This window comes from Hakea prostrata, chromosome 5 (assembly GCF_041222555.1).
Source record: "Hakea prostrata isolate BN-2017 chromosome 5, UWA_Hpros_2, whole genome shotgun sequence".
NCBI classification, from domain to species: domain Eukaryota; kingdom Viridiplantae; phylum Streptophyta; class Magnoliopsida; order Proteales; family Proteaceae; genus Hakea; species Hakea prostrata.
In genome coordinates this window covers 14,496,294-14,514,874 of record NC_142604.1, presented here as the reverse complement: position 1 = coordinate 14,514,874, position 18,581 = coordinate 14,496,294, and the positions used below count along the sequence as shown (strand labels likewise).

Below are 18,581 nucleotides of genomic sequence, written 5' to 3'. Positions count from 1 at the left end.
ATTTGAAAAGAAAAGAATTACAAACTAATATAATATTAATTTTATTTTTATTTGAATTCTACTAACATAATCAAATCTTCAACTATTATCTTTAAAGGAGTTTGTAGCATCTAGATGTGTAGTATTTGTGAGGCCATCAAAATCATCACTTTAATAGGCAAAAATTGCTAAAGTATCATGATTTTGGAAAATCCAATTTATCTCCACATTATTTTTATTTCTTTAATTAAGGCTTGACAAAGCTTAATTAAATATTGTGGAGTACGACAGATACATGTCTAATGGCTTTCATACCACATCGGTAACAAATATTATCTTCACTCCTTTAATAGTTATGTTGAGAATCCTTATTATCCTCTTATTTATTTTCATAATAATGACGGTAATTATTTTGTCATTTGCCTCATCATTTTCCGCAGTGATGACCATAATTTTAATTTTGCCTTCTTTTAGGTATATCATGAATTGTTGCATTCACTTCAGGGAATGGAACAGAACTAATAACACGAGCTTCATGACTTTTCATTAATAGTTCATTATTTTACTCAGCCACAAATAGGCATGATATCATTCAAAGTATTTCTTAAAACTCCTTTTACAATATTACTATTGTAACAACAAATCTAAAACTTGAAAATTTGCTGCATATTTTCATAAATAATATTTTATCTTTATAATTTTAATAGAGAATTAATTTAAAAAAAACTATAGAACTGTATTTATTTATAGTTTCAAATCTTGCAACTTCATGTGCATCTGCAGAACTGTATTCATTTACAGTTTCAAATCTTGCAACTTCATGTTCATCTGCAGAACTGTATTCATTTACAGTTTCAAATCTTGCAACTTCATGTGCATCTGCAAAACTGTATTCATTTACAGTTTCAAATCTTGCAACTTCATGTGCATTTAACAATATTTGTGGTGCAAGCCATTAAACCACTATATACAATAAATAAAATCATTATTGATTAATGACAAACCTCAATTGTTAAGGTAACCTAATATGTTATTCGATTCTTATATTCAATAAAATACATACCTTTCTATCACGATGCACTTACATTTCAAGATGGAGAAGGTAAACTCCATTGTTTACAAAAACGCGCGAGGAGGTACATAGTCTGTTGTCTTTCTTCTCAAAACACAATACTTTGAGTGGAGTCATTCACAATTACTTCGAGCAGAATCGTGCTGATAATGTGTTTTAAAATAAAGAGAAAATATATAATACAAAGAAGAAAAATAAGATGAGTTCAATCAGAACTTGTCCAGTTAGTTGAATGCATTACATATTTATGGTAGAAGGAGCATCTACTCTGATATGGAAATATCAGAGTCTACAAAAAAATGCAATATATGATTCTTACACACAATAAGATATTCTTGATATGGAAATATAGATTGCCACCCAAGATAGAAGGTGCATAGAATGAAAATATTGATTGCCAACATTGTGTGTTGAGATCACTGTAATCTTCAATTAAGATGGGGAATGTGAATCACCAAGATTGTATGCTGAGGTGGTTGAGATTTTCAATTGGAAGTATTGTCTATTGGGGGGTGATGGATATCCACAATCAATATTATTTATAACAAAAAAATAAAATAAAATGGGAAATAGGTGGTGCCCTACTGTTCACTCTAATTCCTTGACATACTCTGGCCTCTTTCCTTGCTGGTATAATGGATTTTAAGACCTGAGAGAAAAGTATGAAGATGAATGGAGACAAGGGATCCACCTGCTTGATCCCTCTAGATGGACCACCATCCACCAATAAGGCATAAGACACTGAGTTTATTATAAACACCCACTCCAATCTATCATAAGCTTTTTTTATGTCCAGCTTAAGAGCTAAGAATTCCTTCTTCCTTTAATTTCTATTCTTGATGTAATGAAATAGTTCATGGGACATGAAAATATTATTAGATAACATCATATCTAGTACAAAAGCATATTGTAAGGGGAAGATGATACCTTTTATAATGCTCCCTTAATCTAGCTGCCATCAATTTTGTGATTGCCCTCACTACCACATTACATAGACTAATGGGTTGAAATTGCTCCGCTGCTTCTAGAGATGGATTTTTAGGAACGAGGCATATGAATGTTCTATTCATCTCCAAACTCAACTCCACCTGTCAAGAAAATATATTGAGTAAATTGAACCACTTCCTTCTTGGTGATATCCTAGTACTGTTGATAAAAGTTGTTGGGGGGGGGGGGGAGCCATCTGGTCCAGGACTTTTCATAGCTCCCATATCCTTGATTATTGTCAGAACTTCCTCCTCGGTTGGACAGTGACATAACATCTCATTGTCCTCTTTTGAACATACTGCATAGCAAATTGGACATGTTCATTTGCTACCCCCTCTGATTACACCACTCTTGGATGGCATACTACTCACTTACCGAATCGGTTCATAGTTTTGGATAGGATAGGACACTATCAATCGAATGGGATTGAGATTAGTACTATAAAATAGTTGACAAGGTTTATCGTGATTGTAACACAATGAAAAGTTACACTTGTTTGACATTAATCTTAATCGATTTCTACCAATATTATCATGGTTTGGGGAAGAGAAAAAAAAGAGAGGTTTATCATGATTGTAACAAAACGGAAAGTTACACTTGCTTGATATTAATCTCAATCGATTTCTATTGATACCTTCTACAAAAAGGGGGGGGGACAAAAAAATCTTCCGACACAGATGCAACCCCGAAAAATGTCGACTATGACCCACTTTGAGTGGATACGTTGATTTCACACTTGTTGAGTTATGAATTCAATGGAATATGTGGTTGAGGAACAAAAGTCATCCACACCTTCCCTTCTAAAACCCCTCGCTTTGGTTGTCGCTCCCAAGCTCTGAAACTTTTGAAGATCTAAATTGTGAAATGGATTCAAGCAATGATGAAGAAGTAGCTTTCTATATGCCAGATTTTATTCGAATATACAAAGATGGCCGTGCATAAAGGCTCATCGTAACTGATATCATACCCACCTCTGCTAGTGATCCTCAAACTGGTGTTTCCTCCAAGGACATCATCAGCGTACGAGAAACTGGTGTCTCCACCCGTCTTTTCCTTCCCAAAATCACCAATTCTTCCTTTGGTTCAAAAGCTTCCTCTCCTGGTCTATTTCCATGGCAGTGGCTTTTCCGTCGGAACCCCTTTTTGCCTTGGCTACAACCTCTTTGTACCATCCCTATTGCTGAGGCTAACATCATTGTTGTATCTGTGAATTACAGGAAAGCCCCAAAGAACCCACTCCCCATCATCTTTGATGATTCATGGGCAGTGCTTGAATGGATTGCTTCTCATTCCGAAGGGATCGTGTAACAACCCCCTATTTCTAACCCAGGATCCGTATTGCAGGTTTGAGTACCCATAGGTCCAGCCATAATAAGTTGTGGAGTATCCGGATTGAAGTCAAAAACCCATACCCTGATTCCATGGATCTGGATTCTATTGATGAAGAACCTGCTTTACCGGGAATTCGAAGAAGAACCTTTTCGGGAATTCGAAGAAGAAACCCTGACGGATTAGGAAAGTGGATCATCAGTCAGAGTCATGATACATTTGAAGATGTTTAGAATAAAGGTAAGAAGTCCCCCACACATTGTATAGGGTTAGGTTTGAGTTGGGGATCAACCCCTTAAGCAAAGCCCCCAAGTATTGAAAAGTACTAGGGGGGATTGATTAAGGGAGTTGATTGGCCAATCAACCGTCCCAAGCAACCGCTAGGTTTGCTTATGGGATTTTGAACCCTAATTTGCTCCTGTTCACTATAAATAAGTAACTTCGACCTTTTTACTCATTATTATATTTGAGATTACTGTTGTGGACGGTTAGGAGGCAGAAAACATGTGCTAGAAGATGAGAAAAGCATGATTGGTGGAGAAGATCCAATCCTTTGTCTATGTAGCCCATCAATCAGGGGTAAGTTGATCCCACACTCTCTATATTCTTTCCTCGTCTCTTTGTTTGTTGTGGATCCATTCTCCTTGATGTGATGGTTAGTTATTTGTGATGGTTCTATTCTCCCATCCGTGATCTTGATTAGATCATGTCCGAAAACGGCTCCTTGCATCTAAATAAAGGATAGATCTGATTGAAGGAGATGATGTGAATATTGAATCATTAGAATTCTAAGGTTTAGGTTTGTGTTTGTGTTTAGGCTCCTTAATGATGAAATTCGGATTTAGATCATCCCAAAATCGGATTAAAATTGCGGAATCAAAAGTCAAAATTTCGGACTTAGAAGTAGTTTGGAAGAGGGGCGGTAGCTTGGCCAACCAACCACCCCAAGCAACCGGTTGGGTCACAGTAGCTCTGTGAAGTTGGTTATTGCTTTGATTTGACTCCTGTATTTAATGTAACTTTGTAATCTATATTTAGGTGATCTCTGAAGTATATTGGAACTGTTGTGGGTGAGGTCTAATTGCAATTTCATTAGTTTTTACATATCTACAGGTAATGACACACTCTTATATTATTATATATATATATATATATATATATATATATATATATATATATATATATATATATATATATATATATATATATATATATATATATATATATATATATATATATAGATATGCGATGATATGAACTATGATGAATTGTTTAATCTTTACATGCATCATTGTTCTTATAACTTGCTGTGATAGTATGATTTAATGATTGGTAGTTGAATATATGTTGTGGATCATGTTTAGATGTATTTCAATTACTTATGAGGTTGAATGACTGATTATGCAATGATGAGTTATGGTGTGTTGTAACTATGGTGGAGGGTGTCCGTACTAGGTATCCACTACTTGGGATATCAAGGGTTGTGGTATGGGACATTACCAACTGATGCTTCCAACACTATCATGGTTGTTGGATGACATACCTAGGGAGTCTAGATTGCATGGCTTAGGTACCAATACATGTTGCTACCCTTTTGGTAGGGGTATTGAAGCCGAATGACTTGTGATAACGGTGATATGACTCTATCTCATCCTACAGCAGTAGCCGTTCGTGCCAGAGAGTTAGTGGTCCACTGTTGATCATGCATTGGTAGGGTTGCATATGTTAGGGTTTGGGCTCATGAACATCTAAGAAGCGGCCGGGAGTAGTGAGGGGTCATGAGAGCATCTGCCCCAACAATATGTGGATGACCATAGGGTTAGGGAATGGAGTCCAACAACAGTAGTCAATCCGTGAGGGTTCTCATTCCTAGGTAGAGAAAGATATTGAACCGAGTTGGTTGTTGCCATAAGGAAAGTATCTGAACTACATGTAGTATGTCATCGTATGATCTTGCATTAGATTAGAAACCCTGACATGTGCCAGTACTCATGCCATTGGTTGTGATGAGAGAGTTTGGACCTAAACCTCAACCATGGTTGATTGACGAGGACTGAACCCCTTGCCCGGGATCCCAACAAAGATAATCAATCGGTGAGGGATCAGAGTGACTAGACCTACCTAGAGAAAGACTGGTGTTATATCTTAAGGCATGTCTGCCATGTATAGACTTGCATAGTTAGACTCATAGTTGCATCAATATATTTGCATATCATTTTTTATATATGTGCTTACCTTGATACACTATCAATATGTATGCGGGATGTGTTTCCTTACTAAGTTCGTCAAAACTCATTCATTTCTTTGTATGTTAAATTATATTGTACAGATGGGTATACTGGACTACCAAGAAAAGATCCGTATGACTGGGGAAACTCCTTTGAAGAAGATGTGGCAGCGTCAGTGGGTGACGGAGAAATACATCATGAAGCCTCCTGCGGATGCATGAGTGCACTTATAGCACCCATTGACGGTAGAAGGAGACAGATTGGTTGGCATTTTGAGAAGTCTTTGGAGCAAAGCTGGATAGCTCCCTACATTACTATATTTGAAGAAAAGACTTTAGCCCAGGAGCGAGCTAAAAGAATAAAACTGAACTAGTTTATTTTTGCTTCTGCTGAATTCGATAAATTTTGGACATGATTTCCTTATTTCTTTTCTTTGATTCATTCCTTTGGAGTATTTGGACTCCTCTAATCTTTTAATTTAATTAATTGAACTTACTTTGGCTATTGATTATTATTACTTGCATTTATTATTATTGATGATAAAACCATGGATCGTGTGACGGATCTCACTCACGGGTTGTTGGGCGGGTGGGGTGTGACAAGTTGGACTTGAAAAATGGTTGAACAAGTATGCCAGTCTAAGCAGAGTGAGTATGGCCAAAGACAGCGCTGGAGCTAATATTGTCAATAACATGGCTTTGTGAGCTGGGGAGACACAATTGAAGGGGGTGAAGGTTTGTTGGGTTGGGTCTGATTCATCCTTGGTTTCATGATGAAAAGCATCTGGTGAGTCTAGAGACGAGTGAGGAGGAGAAGAAAGGTAAAGCGGATAAGCTGTGGATGTTGGTGTGTCCTTCAAGCAGCGGCTATGATGATCCACTGATGAATCAAGCGACTTGTTCTAATTTGCTGAAGCTGGTGGGTAAGAGAGTGCTTTTGTTTGTTGCAGAGATGGATGGGTTGAAAGAAAGGGGTCTGTTTTAGCTGAAGACATTGGAGAAGAGTGGGTGGGAAGGGTAAATAGAAATGATGGAGACTGAAGGAGAGGGTCATGTGTTCGATCTCTACAATCCCACCTCTGAGAAGGCTGTGGCGTTGATGTCTCGCTTAGCTTCCTTCCTCAACCCAGACTGAACTCCCCAGCTGAAGCTCAATAATCATGTATGGTACCGAAAATACTATTCAAAATATGGATAATTTCAGAATTAAGCTTGGTACACTGGTTTGGTGTTCGTTTTCCCCTTTTCTTGAAAGTCAACTTATGTTAGTAGAATTTTGTATATGAAACTGAAGATCCATCGATGGAATTGATATTATTGGATAGCTAGGGTCCTTTCTATTTGTATGTTGATATCATGAATCTACTATCATTTTTCTTCCAAGTATCCTGGTATCTCAGGGAAGAAGGATGTTGTTTGGCAGCATCATCCTACATTGCACTCTAGATCTAGTGGGTTGTAAAATGATTACCTTACCTTTTACATTTAACCTCAAGGCTTCAGATGCTCATTCACATGATCTCTATGTCATACTGAGGGGTGGAATCAGGATTGAACATTAGAGGGGTCATGATGCTGATTTTTTATGCTAGAAAAAGGGCCAAAAGACCAACAAATAAATAAATAAATAAATAAAAACAAAAGAAAATGGGGCCCTTAAATGGGCTTATACAAAGAGAATTTTTAAAAAAAGAGTGAGGGAGAGGAGGGGGGGGGGGGTTTGGCACAAGGGGAGCTTGTCATATTAGCATATGATAGCACTCTCCTTTCCTTTCATTTTTATGTTACTAGTATTAAGTTTTTCTTAACTCGTTCACTCCTCACTTTTCGAGATTTGACCATGTAATCCTTCCTTCTATGAGATATATTAAGAAAAGAAAAGAAAAAGATTTAGGACCAAGCTTTCCACCACCTATGATGTTCGCTAGAGTCTAAATATTGACCACAAGTAGGGATACAATTAAATTGATCATATTTGACTCAAAAAGTAGTATTACAATATTTGTATCCAATTGTATTTGGACGATTTCAAATAACTTAAAGAACTTCACTGGCAATTTGTTAATAATCTTTTTACCACTGATTATCCTAAATGAAAATGAACATGGACCAAGTATGAAGTTTTTACTATTGTTGGCAAATTATCATCTTATAGAAAGCTTAGTGCACAATTATACAGTGAGGTTTCGCTCCTATCCCGAAGAAAATTCAAATTTTTATATCTCATATATGAGACTTTGGTCTTTACCAATTGAACCAATCCCTTGAGATTGAAAAATAAATATAAATTTATCAAAAACAAGCTAAAAAATTATAATAAATTAAAGAACTAAGATATTAATACAAGCCAAATTTCTTATAAATGAATAACAGATGGATTTTTTTTTTTACTTCTTGAAGCATAGCCCAGAAGGTCTTTTACTTCTTTGAAGCACAAAATGAAAAAAAGGTCTTGTGGATATGTGGCTATTAAACTAGACTTATCCAAAGCCTATGATAGGGTAGAATGAAATCTATCATTTTAGTGTATTTCGTTTCTTAGGTTTTGGAGAACATTGGAGTGCTCTTATGCAAGCTATTTTTCTGTAAAGCTAGCTTAATGGCTCTTACTCTTTGACTTCTTTTATCCCTCTAGAGGTATTCGTCAAGGTTGTCTCCTTAGCCCTTATCTTTCCTTTGTGTCTTGAAGGTTTATCTAGACTATTGCTAGTCTAAGGGACTTCAAAGGATTAAGAGGAAATAAAATTGGGAAGTTTGCACCTAAAGTCTCTCACTTGTTTTTGGCAGATGATCCTTTTTTGTTTTGTCATGCAACAGAACATGATCTACAAACCATTAAAACAACTTTGGACTTATTCTCAATCTCATACTTCTGTCTTAGATTATTGGAATTCCATATGAATGGATGTTTCTAGCAAGTATCTGGGAACTTACTTTGTTCCATTCCTGCTGTCTAACCAAGGACATGCAAGTTTTGGTGGATAAAGTTGCTTCCCGGTTGGCCAACTAGAAATCTCATGATCTCTTTCATGCAGGTAGACAGGTGCTTGTGAAGTCAGTTATCTCATCTATCTCAACTTACTACATGGGATGTCTGGAAGTCCCAAAATCCATTTTTCAAAATAAAAAGATAACATTTTTGTTTCAGTTTGGGTTTGGAAATTTGGGTAAGCCAAAAACAGGAACCTGTATTTGCAAATATTTGCTTTTCACCTCAGCCTTTAAAGGTGGCTTGGAGTTTCAGCCTTCCCAGGTCCATAATCAAGCTCTCTTATTAAAACATTGTTGCTATTTAATACCAAAGCCTGACTCCATGCGGGCTCGAATCTTAAGGGGCAAATATTTCCATAATAAGTTTCCTTTTGACCCATCTGTTTATAAAAATGGGACTCTCCTATTTGGAATAGTCTTAACCTCTACATTACCCAAGTTGAAACCCTTGGTTACTAGATAGATTGGCAATGGGAAGTTCACTGCTTTCTAGATTGACCCCTAGGTTCCATCCTTGAGTACCAGATGCATCACAAAGGAATTAGATCATCCGAGTCATACCACTTGGGTTTCCCAAGCTATCCACCAGAACAAATAGGACACTCCTTTACTTTTATCTTTCCTACCAATACAATTTGTTTCTAAGACTTTGGTGATGAGGACAGGTGGGACTGCTCTCGTGTTTGGAGTGGCAAGTTCTCCACTAGGCTGGCTATTCTACACTTTTCTCCTCATTCTAATCCTAGCGGACTTAAATACTTGAAGTGGTGGAACTCTTTTAATTCAAAAAAAAAATCCCTCTTCAACCAAGGTACCAATTTTTTTCTGGAGAATTTTATCTAATGGTCTGTTAAAACAAGGAATGGTAAGTGGTGTTCTATTTCGGTGTTATGCCCTTTGTGTGGATTGCATGATGAAACTATCTGGCATTTTACTTTTGGGATTTGATTTTCCCAAACACACATTGGCTTGCAGCCCCTTGGGTATTTGAATAGAGTTTGTGAATGCCACATCTATGCTTGATTTATGTTTGCAATGGTGTAACTGTCACACCCCACCTAGCCGGTTTTTGGACATGCTTGAATACTCATTGGCATGATTCTCAAGATCTAGATTCGAGGCTAATCCATAACCACAATACAATATAGCATAATCCAAAGAACAAAGAAATAAAAAGGTAACATTCAACAAGGTTATTACAGTCATCTGATAAGATAAACAAAAGTAAAATCAAAGTTATGGTAGAAGTGAATATCAAACAACGAAAGTTTCAAAATTAACTAGTTTAACCCTTCAATCTCCCAAAAGAGAGTTACACAATTTTAGTTAAACTCTATAATGCTTGAAATAATCAAACGGTAATCAGAAGGGTTGAACATAGTGTGAGCAGTCCAAGCATCCATGGAATGAGTTAAAAAAAAAAAGAGTCTAAAACAATACATCTTCTAAGAATGAGTTCCATGGAACTCAGTGAGGTCAACAAGATCACATATCAGCACCAAAAGATCCGAACAATACCAAGAGAAATATGAATGTAAAGAAACGGAGGATGTATGATATAGCAAGTGGCCCCTATACTCTAACAAGTGTTGGTCTCTATGGTAGACAATACATTAAGTTGTAACACCAGCCTCCTCTAAGAAGTCTCATCACTCTGGTCCCTCATGGACTGGTTACCTCTATTGGGATTGATCCCTCACGGATTGGCTACCTTTGTTGGGATCTCACAGTATAAGGGTTTGATCACATTACACATGGCTTGGGATTTGGTCACCACTCTCTCACCACACTATTGGTATGTGTACTGGAGTGTACATGTTAGAGATAAGTCTAGCCCAATGTAAGGTCAACTACGTTTCTTACTACATGTAGTCTGGATACCCTTCCTCATGCTTAGTGCCTTATTGGTCCGGTATCATTTTCTACCTAGAAATGTTGTTCCTCATTGACTGACTACCTTTGTTGGATTAACATTTCATAATTCTATGGTCATACACATATGTTTTAGCAGACATTCTTGTGTTTCCTCACAGATTGACTACCTCTATTGGACGACCACAAACCCAAACCCTCCACATATGCAATCTTACAATTGCATGATAACAATGGGCATGTGTCTCCTCATAGCTAGATATCTCTGTTGAATGCTCATAGGATCCAGCTACAGCTATCACGGGTCACTTAAGCTTCAATACCATGCATAAAAGGGTAGTAGCATGGAAAAATGTAATCTAGCCATGCATCTATGGTAAATGAAGGTGAAGGCACCAAAGGCGATGGGTTAGCCACACCCCTAAGTTAATAGACATGCAAATGCAGTATCACCCAAATTCCCCAATAACCATATTTTGAAATGAATTGAAATATATATAAACATAAAATATCACCTTACCATTTATCCAAATGCAAAGTCTCATGCATTTCATAAGAAGATATTTAACACTTATAAAAACAAGCAATAGAATCAAATTAAACACACAATATATAAAAATGCATCCCTCACTTGTAAACAACATTAATAAACCCCAAAGTCCAAGAATTCCACAAATTGAGAGTGCAAAAGATCCAAAGTAACCATAGAAACATGAAGATTAAAATTAGGTTTAAGTTGGAGTCAAGACTAAGCATCAAAATACCAAAAACATGTCACCTAAGCATGGGCTGGTTGGATAGGGCTGGTCACTCACCTAGTCGACCATCCAATCAACCACCCACTAGCTCCAAACCACAGAGGCCTCTTCTTGCCCTATTTCGAAACCCAAACTTGTAGGGACTTTTGGGGCTTCAATAGGACTGTATCAATGTCCTAAAAATACCTTTCAAACACCCCCAGTTAGTCTCCAACACAAAAGCCCCAATTTGATTCTCTAGAGAGTCGCCCGTAAGCATCTCAAAGAGGATGAGTCTATCTAAACTATGGGTGAAATGAAACTAATCATCACTCAAATAAGTCAAAAAAATACAATGGGGAACCTAAACAAGCATTCAAAATCCTAACCAACTACCTCAACCACCACCATCATTGCTTACAATTATCTTAAATACCTCTATAGGATGGTTGCAAAGAGGGTTTTTAGAGTCTTCTTACTTCAACACGCGATTATCCTTTGTGATTCGCATTTCGGCATTGACAAACGAGCGAGAACCATTCCAAAATCCTACCTCTTCTCCTCTCCCACAAGCTCAACCTCCAAAGACGCCAAAAAAAAATATAAATAAATAAAAAAAATAATGTTTATGAGGTTAGACAACAAAGATATAGGGTTTTAAAGGGTGAAATATGATTTTGTCCTTTTCTAGGTATGGGCATGGGGGTCGACCGGGGACCAACCACCCCAATCAACTGGCCATGTATCTTCCTCATATGAAGGCCAATTGCGATGGGCTTTGGAGGGTAGGAACCTCAAAACATTTCCTAATCAATGGCATACTTTATTTTGGCATTGAATTCCTCTATGATAGGTTTACATGCATGACAAAATATCATTATTTTATTCTTTTTGGGTTGACTTTATCTCTCCTGTTGAAACCAATTAGAGTGGCCGGGTCTTCTTCTAGTTCACTCGAGTCCATAGGTTCGTTTTCCAAACTCTCAGGCTCAACTCTCTGATGGTCCAAAGCTATCTTCTACTAGTACTTCGGGTTCGTGGACCCGAGATGTAAGTGTATCAATTTAGGAGTTTTAGGGATTTCCCAGTAATAGACTTTGCTGGAAAACCTCTTTGTTAAATTCACCTTTTTTGGTTTTAGTACTATTATTTTACGACATCTGGAGGCAAGGAATCAAGCTCTGTTTCAAGCCAGTAAACCTAACCCTACTGCTGTACCGGATACATACAATTAGTTTCTGGTTAAATGAGCTTCGGATACACCATCCGGAAGCAGATTATTCATGCACCTTCATTAATGCGTCCCAGGAATCCTTAACAGCTAGCCCCCATTCCCAGTAAGTACTCCCGTCCGGTCAGTCCTGACTGGCATTTGATTACTAATTTAGTCTTAATGGTTGCAGGTGTTTAAACTACTTAGATTTGGGGATATTTTTTGGTCCGTAGTGGACATGCTGTACATAAGTTGAAGGTAGTACTGGAAGGGATCCTCTCCAATTTGAATTATGCTGAGTCCATTGGAATTGAGCTCACTCACATATGGAATAACTCCAAGATAGAGAATGATCTGCTACCCAAGCCAAAAAACTGCTGTTGGCCTTATTTTTTTGTACCTGTGCTTACCCTGCTATCAGCAGGATGAGCTATCTACTATTGTAATATCTAGATTATGTTTAAAACTCGGCTTTTGTACATCTAGTTGAACAACAGAACGGAGTTCAACTACTTTAAAATTTGAAAGCCTGAACTGGTGGACAAAATTGAGAGGTGTAAATCGTTCTATCCGAGCCTTATTACATAAAAAATAATAAAAAAGCAGCCAATTATGGGTTAGTCAAGCGGTTAAAGACCCGTCTAGGTCTTTTTCCGTCAAAGTCCATTTGAAATTTTTATTAAAATTAAAATTAAATATAATATGATGATTACCCCTTAGTGAATTAAATAACCAAAATAGCCCCCAACAGTAATCCTATTTTCATTGTTCTACCAAATTACCTCTTATGTGTTAAAATGATTCAAATGCCCTTTTAAAATAGACCCTATTTTCAAAACCTTGAGACTAACATCTTCCTCCTTCACCCTGCTAGAAATCACCCACCACCCACTGGCCCACTACCAAAAACCACCCACAACCAAAAGAAGAAAAAAAAAAGAAGAGTCATTTTGTGTGAATCTAACAATTAGTCTCTTTGGCTCTCTTCTGCTATTTCATCAACAATGGAACCGCAGCGTCGACGACTCCCTTGTGATGGAGACAACATTTGCATGTTGTGCAGAAAAAATCTTATAGAAGATTATAACTTCATCAACAATTTTTTTTTTTTTTTTTGGCATCTAAGGTTCATTCAAGCTAGCTTATGCGCACCTTAACTACATCCTCAATGGAGAATTAATATTAATATAGGTGGGGTTTCGCCCTTGGCCCCGAGGGGATTCAAACTCTGACCTCCTATGTGGAAGGGTTGGTCTTTTGCCAACTAAGCCACCCCTCATCAACAACACTTGCACCACTCCTTGGCATCTCAAGTGTCTATCCATTACTCGTGAAACCCTAATATACTCTTTTCAATGGGACTGTCCGGAATGCGTTCCAACCTCCGGCAGCCTTCCAACACCGACTGTTGGACTTCTTATCTGGTGGTTCTAGAACTTCAACGGGCTGATCACTTGGTAAATCATTGATCCGATTGATTGAGCTTGTAACCTTTTAAGTTATTGATTAACTGAGAGAGAAACACAATCACACTTCCATGCATGGTACAATTTAACATTTATATTGAGTAGGGGTATAGGATCTGTTCATAAATGAGGGCAATCGATACCTTGCAACTATAATCCAAAATGTGTGGATGTTCTATGAGAAACTTTGTTGCGGTGATTACTGCAATGAACCAATTAATAGAATGCTTTCGCCCCACAGCTTTTTGTCTTTCAATATTCTACAAGACAGTGATTATAGAATAACTCAATCTGGAAAGCAAGATCTAATTCTATCGTATATATTCGCCATTAGTCTCATCTCTACAAGGAGGACGCCAACATCAAAACGATGAAAATAAGGCCCAAGCCAAAAAGAAAAAAGAAAAAGAAAGGGTGCAACCTAAATAATCAAGAAAGAAGGAATAAGAGGAAAGGGATTTGATGACATGACTGAATTAAATAAAAAAATTATCCTTGATTACCTGATATTTCGAGACCTTGGGGTTGAAGATAAATTCAATGGAAGAAGAATCAAATAAGCTAAACTGGAAGTGCCAATAGAATGAAGGAACAAAAAGAGAGTTTCTTCGAGCTAAAACAAGGATGGTAGTAAATATCATAGCAGATGAAGATTGGGGACTCTTCCTCACCCCCAAAAATCATCATATGTCGGCTTGGTAGATGGAGGCATTCCATCATTCTCAAAATGACAATATATAGCCTAGGGTTATGAGAAACTAACAGATGGTAAAGTAGAAAGTATAAGCATTAATATACTATAGGCTCAATTTGGCCTACTATATAGGTCTTTTCCTCTCTTATAATGTAATTTCTACCTTAAGTCTCGGATGGGAGCTACATGGCATCTTTTTGGATGTGACGATTATGAATACAAGGTCGCAAGAGACCACAACCATTGAATCTAGAAAATTCCATGAGTTGCAAGCTAAGAGCATTGTGGAAAATACTCGTGCGGAAGCCAAAAAGAAATTTTGCTACCTTTACCCCTTGTATTTATTTTGCTAGTGTATCTTCTCGTTCATGGTTCACCCTTTTCTAGTTTTATTAATTTATAAGTAAGGAAAATTCCTTTCTCTCCCCTATACTTACTCTTTATTTACTCTAACTCTCTTGTCAAAAGTTTTACCATTAGTTCCTCCGAAAATAAATTATTACATATCATGCTCCCCTAATATTTAAAAATAGTCAAACTACCCTTTGTTTTTACATCTTCGTATCTGTTGTGTTAAATTTTTTTGTATCCATTTTTCTTTTTTCTCTCTAGCAATCCATCATATGTGATTAGATTCTCTTTCTATTATTTTCCCCCTTCCTCTTTGATAGAATTTTTTCTTTTCTTTTGTATAGGAATCTAGTGAATGTGATTAGAAATTTTTTTTAAAATTTTTTTTTAAGCATGAAATCCATAAAAGCAAAAAGAAAAACATTAGAAAATAAAACATAACTTTTTTTTTTTTTGTAAATAGGGGGAATAGGAAGAAAAGAAAAAAAAAGAAAGAATACACCAAATCACTTATAACAGATTCCTATAAAAAGGAAGGAAAAAAAATGTTTTAAATCATTAAAGTGGCAAAAATAGTGAAGAAAGAGGGATAATAATTTCTCTCTATATATATATTGTGTGTGGGGGGGAATCAAAGGTGAAGTTTTTTGTGTGAGTATGAACAAATAGTAAGAGTTAATAGAGTGTATGGGGTCTACTCAAAAGGAGAGTTAATGGATTTTTCGGTTGATTGAGGAGGGCAAGTGCGTTTGAATTCATAAAGGAATCACACCCTATAAACATCTACAAGAAGTTTTGATTATGGCTTTATATTAAAAAGGAAGAAAAAACAGATTATTTTTAAAAAAAAATAACAGAAATTACTTTAAATCAATTGAAGTGGCAAAAATAGGGTAGAAAGAGAGAGTATAGGGTCTACTCATCAAAAAAATAAAGAGAGAGTATTTATTCTAAAAAAATAATGTTTTCTTTTGAGAATAAAGCTGAAGTTTTTCAGAGTGAATAAGAGCAAATAGAGAGTATAGGGTCTATTCAAAAGGAAAATCAATGGATTGTGGGGAAGGTGAGAGCAGTGGTTTCTGATAAGGTATAGCAAGAAGATGAGTGAAGGGGAAATCTCTTCAACCACCTAACCATTGAATATGAGATGAGACATAAAAATAGTTTAGTAAATTAATATTAAGAGGGTACATATTTTGGTCATTTCATTGTAGGAATTAACTGAGACTGTTAGTTGTGTGAGAATTCTGTTATGACAGGGCTGATTGTGTCTGTTATAACAAGTAGTTGTTCAATGTTGGATTTGTTACAAATCTGACAAATCATAGTTAGTGTAGGGAGTAAACCAGCAGTGTTGTGATTATGTTGGTGCATATGTCGACCTCGTCCATGACCAGAGTAATACCCTCATCCGTGGGAATAATGATGTGGCTGAGATTTGGCAGCAACGTGAGTTTCGACTATGGGGATCTGCATGTTAGAAGAGTGCTTATCTTGGAAAATTTCTTGGCTTACGAGAAGACTAGTGAAATCCTCCAACGGAATGGGATGAATGCGGGAAGTGATCGAAATAGCAAAGACATCATACTCAGAACCAAGACCACATAGGATGCTTAATATAACATCAGAATCAGCAACTAAATGGGCAGCGGCTGCAAGATTGTCGACCAAAGATTTCACATTGAAGATACTCAGCCATTGTAGAGGTACCTTTCTTGATCTGAAATAGTTTTGATAAGAGTTGCATAACATGCGCTTGTGATTATGATGTAGAAGTATTTTTCTGAAGTAGTCAAGGAAGCCTGGGAAGTGGTCGCTCCAACAATCTGAGCCAATTAAGGGACCTTCTGCAAGAGAGAAAACAATCCATGAAAGAGTGATATGTGTGGGATTATGTGTGGGAATGGATGAAGAAGAAGACATCATAGTGATAGGGGGAAGGATTGCTGCCATATCTATATATAGAACCATATAAATCATCTGCATGAAGGAGAGGAAGAAATTGGGAGTGTCAGAGCATATAGTAGCTGCTGTCAAGTTTGATCAGCAGCAAGGATATGATGTTGGAAGGAGACACCAATGATGGAGCAGAGGGGTTGCAAGGTGTAGTTGAAGAATTTGAGTCTCGGAAGACTTTCATTGCCGGCGGATGATACCAAGATAAATTTCTAAGTGTATATAGAAGAAGGTTTAGTATGACTTCTTCCACGCTTCAAACGTGAGTGGAAGGTTGTATTTATAATATTTGCATTACGACTTGTTTACAATTTGAGCTCTACAATTTATTTACACTTTAAACATAATTCAAACTCCTCTTGATCAGTTAGAGATAAGAAAAGTTAAGGATGCAGGTGACACACTAAATCAAACTCCTCTTGATTAGTTGGAGTTAAGATCAGCTGAGGATAGGACCAGTTACAGCGAAATTAAATTTGAAATTTTCAAATTTGAAGCTGATTCCGTCATACATCTCTACAATCTCACCTCTGAGAAGGCTGTGGCATTGTTGTCTCACCTTGCTTCCTTCCTCAACCCAGACTGAACTCCTTACTTGAAGCTCAATAATTATGGAACCAAAAATACTACTCAAAACAAGGATTATCTCCGAATTAAGCTTGGAATGCTTGTTTGGTGTTTTGTTCCCCCTTTTATTGAAAGTCAACTTATGTTAGTAAAATTTTGTGTGTGAAACTGAAGACCCATCAGTGTTATTGATCTTATTGAACAAGGGAGGGGTCCTTTCTATATTCTGTGTTCATATCATGAGGTCTACTATCATTTTTCTTCCAAGTATCTGAATATATATATCCCAGGGAAAAAGGATGTTCTTTGGCAGCATCATCCTACGCGGCACTCCCATGTGGTTTGTAAAATGACTCACTCACTTTTTACATTTAACCTCAAGGCTTTAGATGCTTATTCACATGATTTCCATGTCAATTTTTTATTGGTAGAAAAGACTTCCGCGTCATATTAGCATATGATAGCAATCTCCTTCCCTTTTATTTTTATGTTATTGCTAGTATTAAGTTTTGTTTAACTCATTCTCTCTCACCTTTTGAGATTTGACCTTGCAATCCTCTCTTCTATAAGATATATTAAGAAAAAGAAAAGAGCTTTTACACCAGCCACCTCAGTTTCATTGAGAACACAGTGCACCCGTCGAAAATTAAAACCTTACAAAGGTTTCCTCCACATTTAACACCACTATCGATGGTTTTCATGACATCATTAAAATTCAAATTGAATATTTATATGACCATATTATCCCTAAATAAATTAAAATGGACATAATACTCACACCTAAAATTTCTACTTTCAAAGCTACACCCCTGTCAACAGCTTGTGAGAAGCTTCACTGCCTGAAATTTCACAAGTGGAAGGTTTAAATTGGACAGAGGATGTTCCGATGGTCATGCTAGAGGATACCCGGCCAGGTGAGGAGGGAGGCTATGGTGAAGAAGCCCTTTGCAGGTGTGGTGAGTGGAGGGGCGACGATCTATTTGAGTTGTCTCCGTGAGCCGATTCATGCAGGGAAATTTTGAAGAATTGTATTTCCTCTATCTATATATGACGTAAGGAAGGAGGTTCAACAAGGATGGAAGATTTCCACTCTTGTCATTCTTCGTTCTTTCAGTCAGGGCTTTGTTATTTTTCAATTTG

At 36.9% G+C, this 18,581-nt stretch overlaps 1 pseudogene; it reads left to right on the top strand.

The window, feature by feature from the left end:
- The first annotated feature begins 2,902 nt into the window (after nt 1–2,902).
- LOC149015339 (putative carboxylesterase 12) lies at nt 2,903–6,729 on the top strand (annotated as a pseudogene).
- Nucleotides 6,730–18,581: the final 11,852 nt, after the last annotated feature.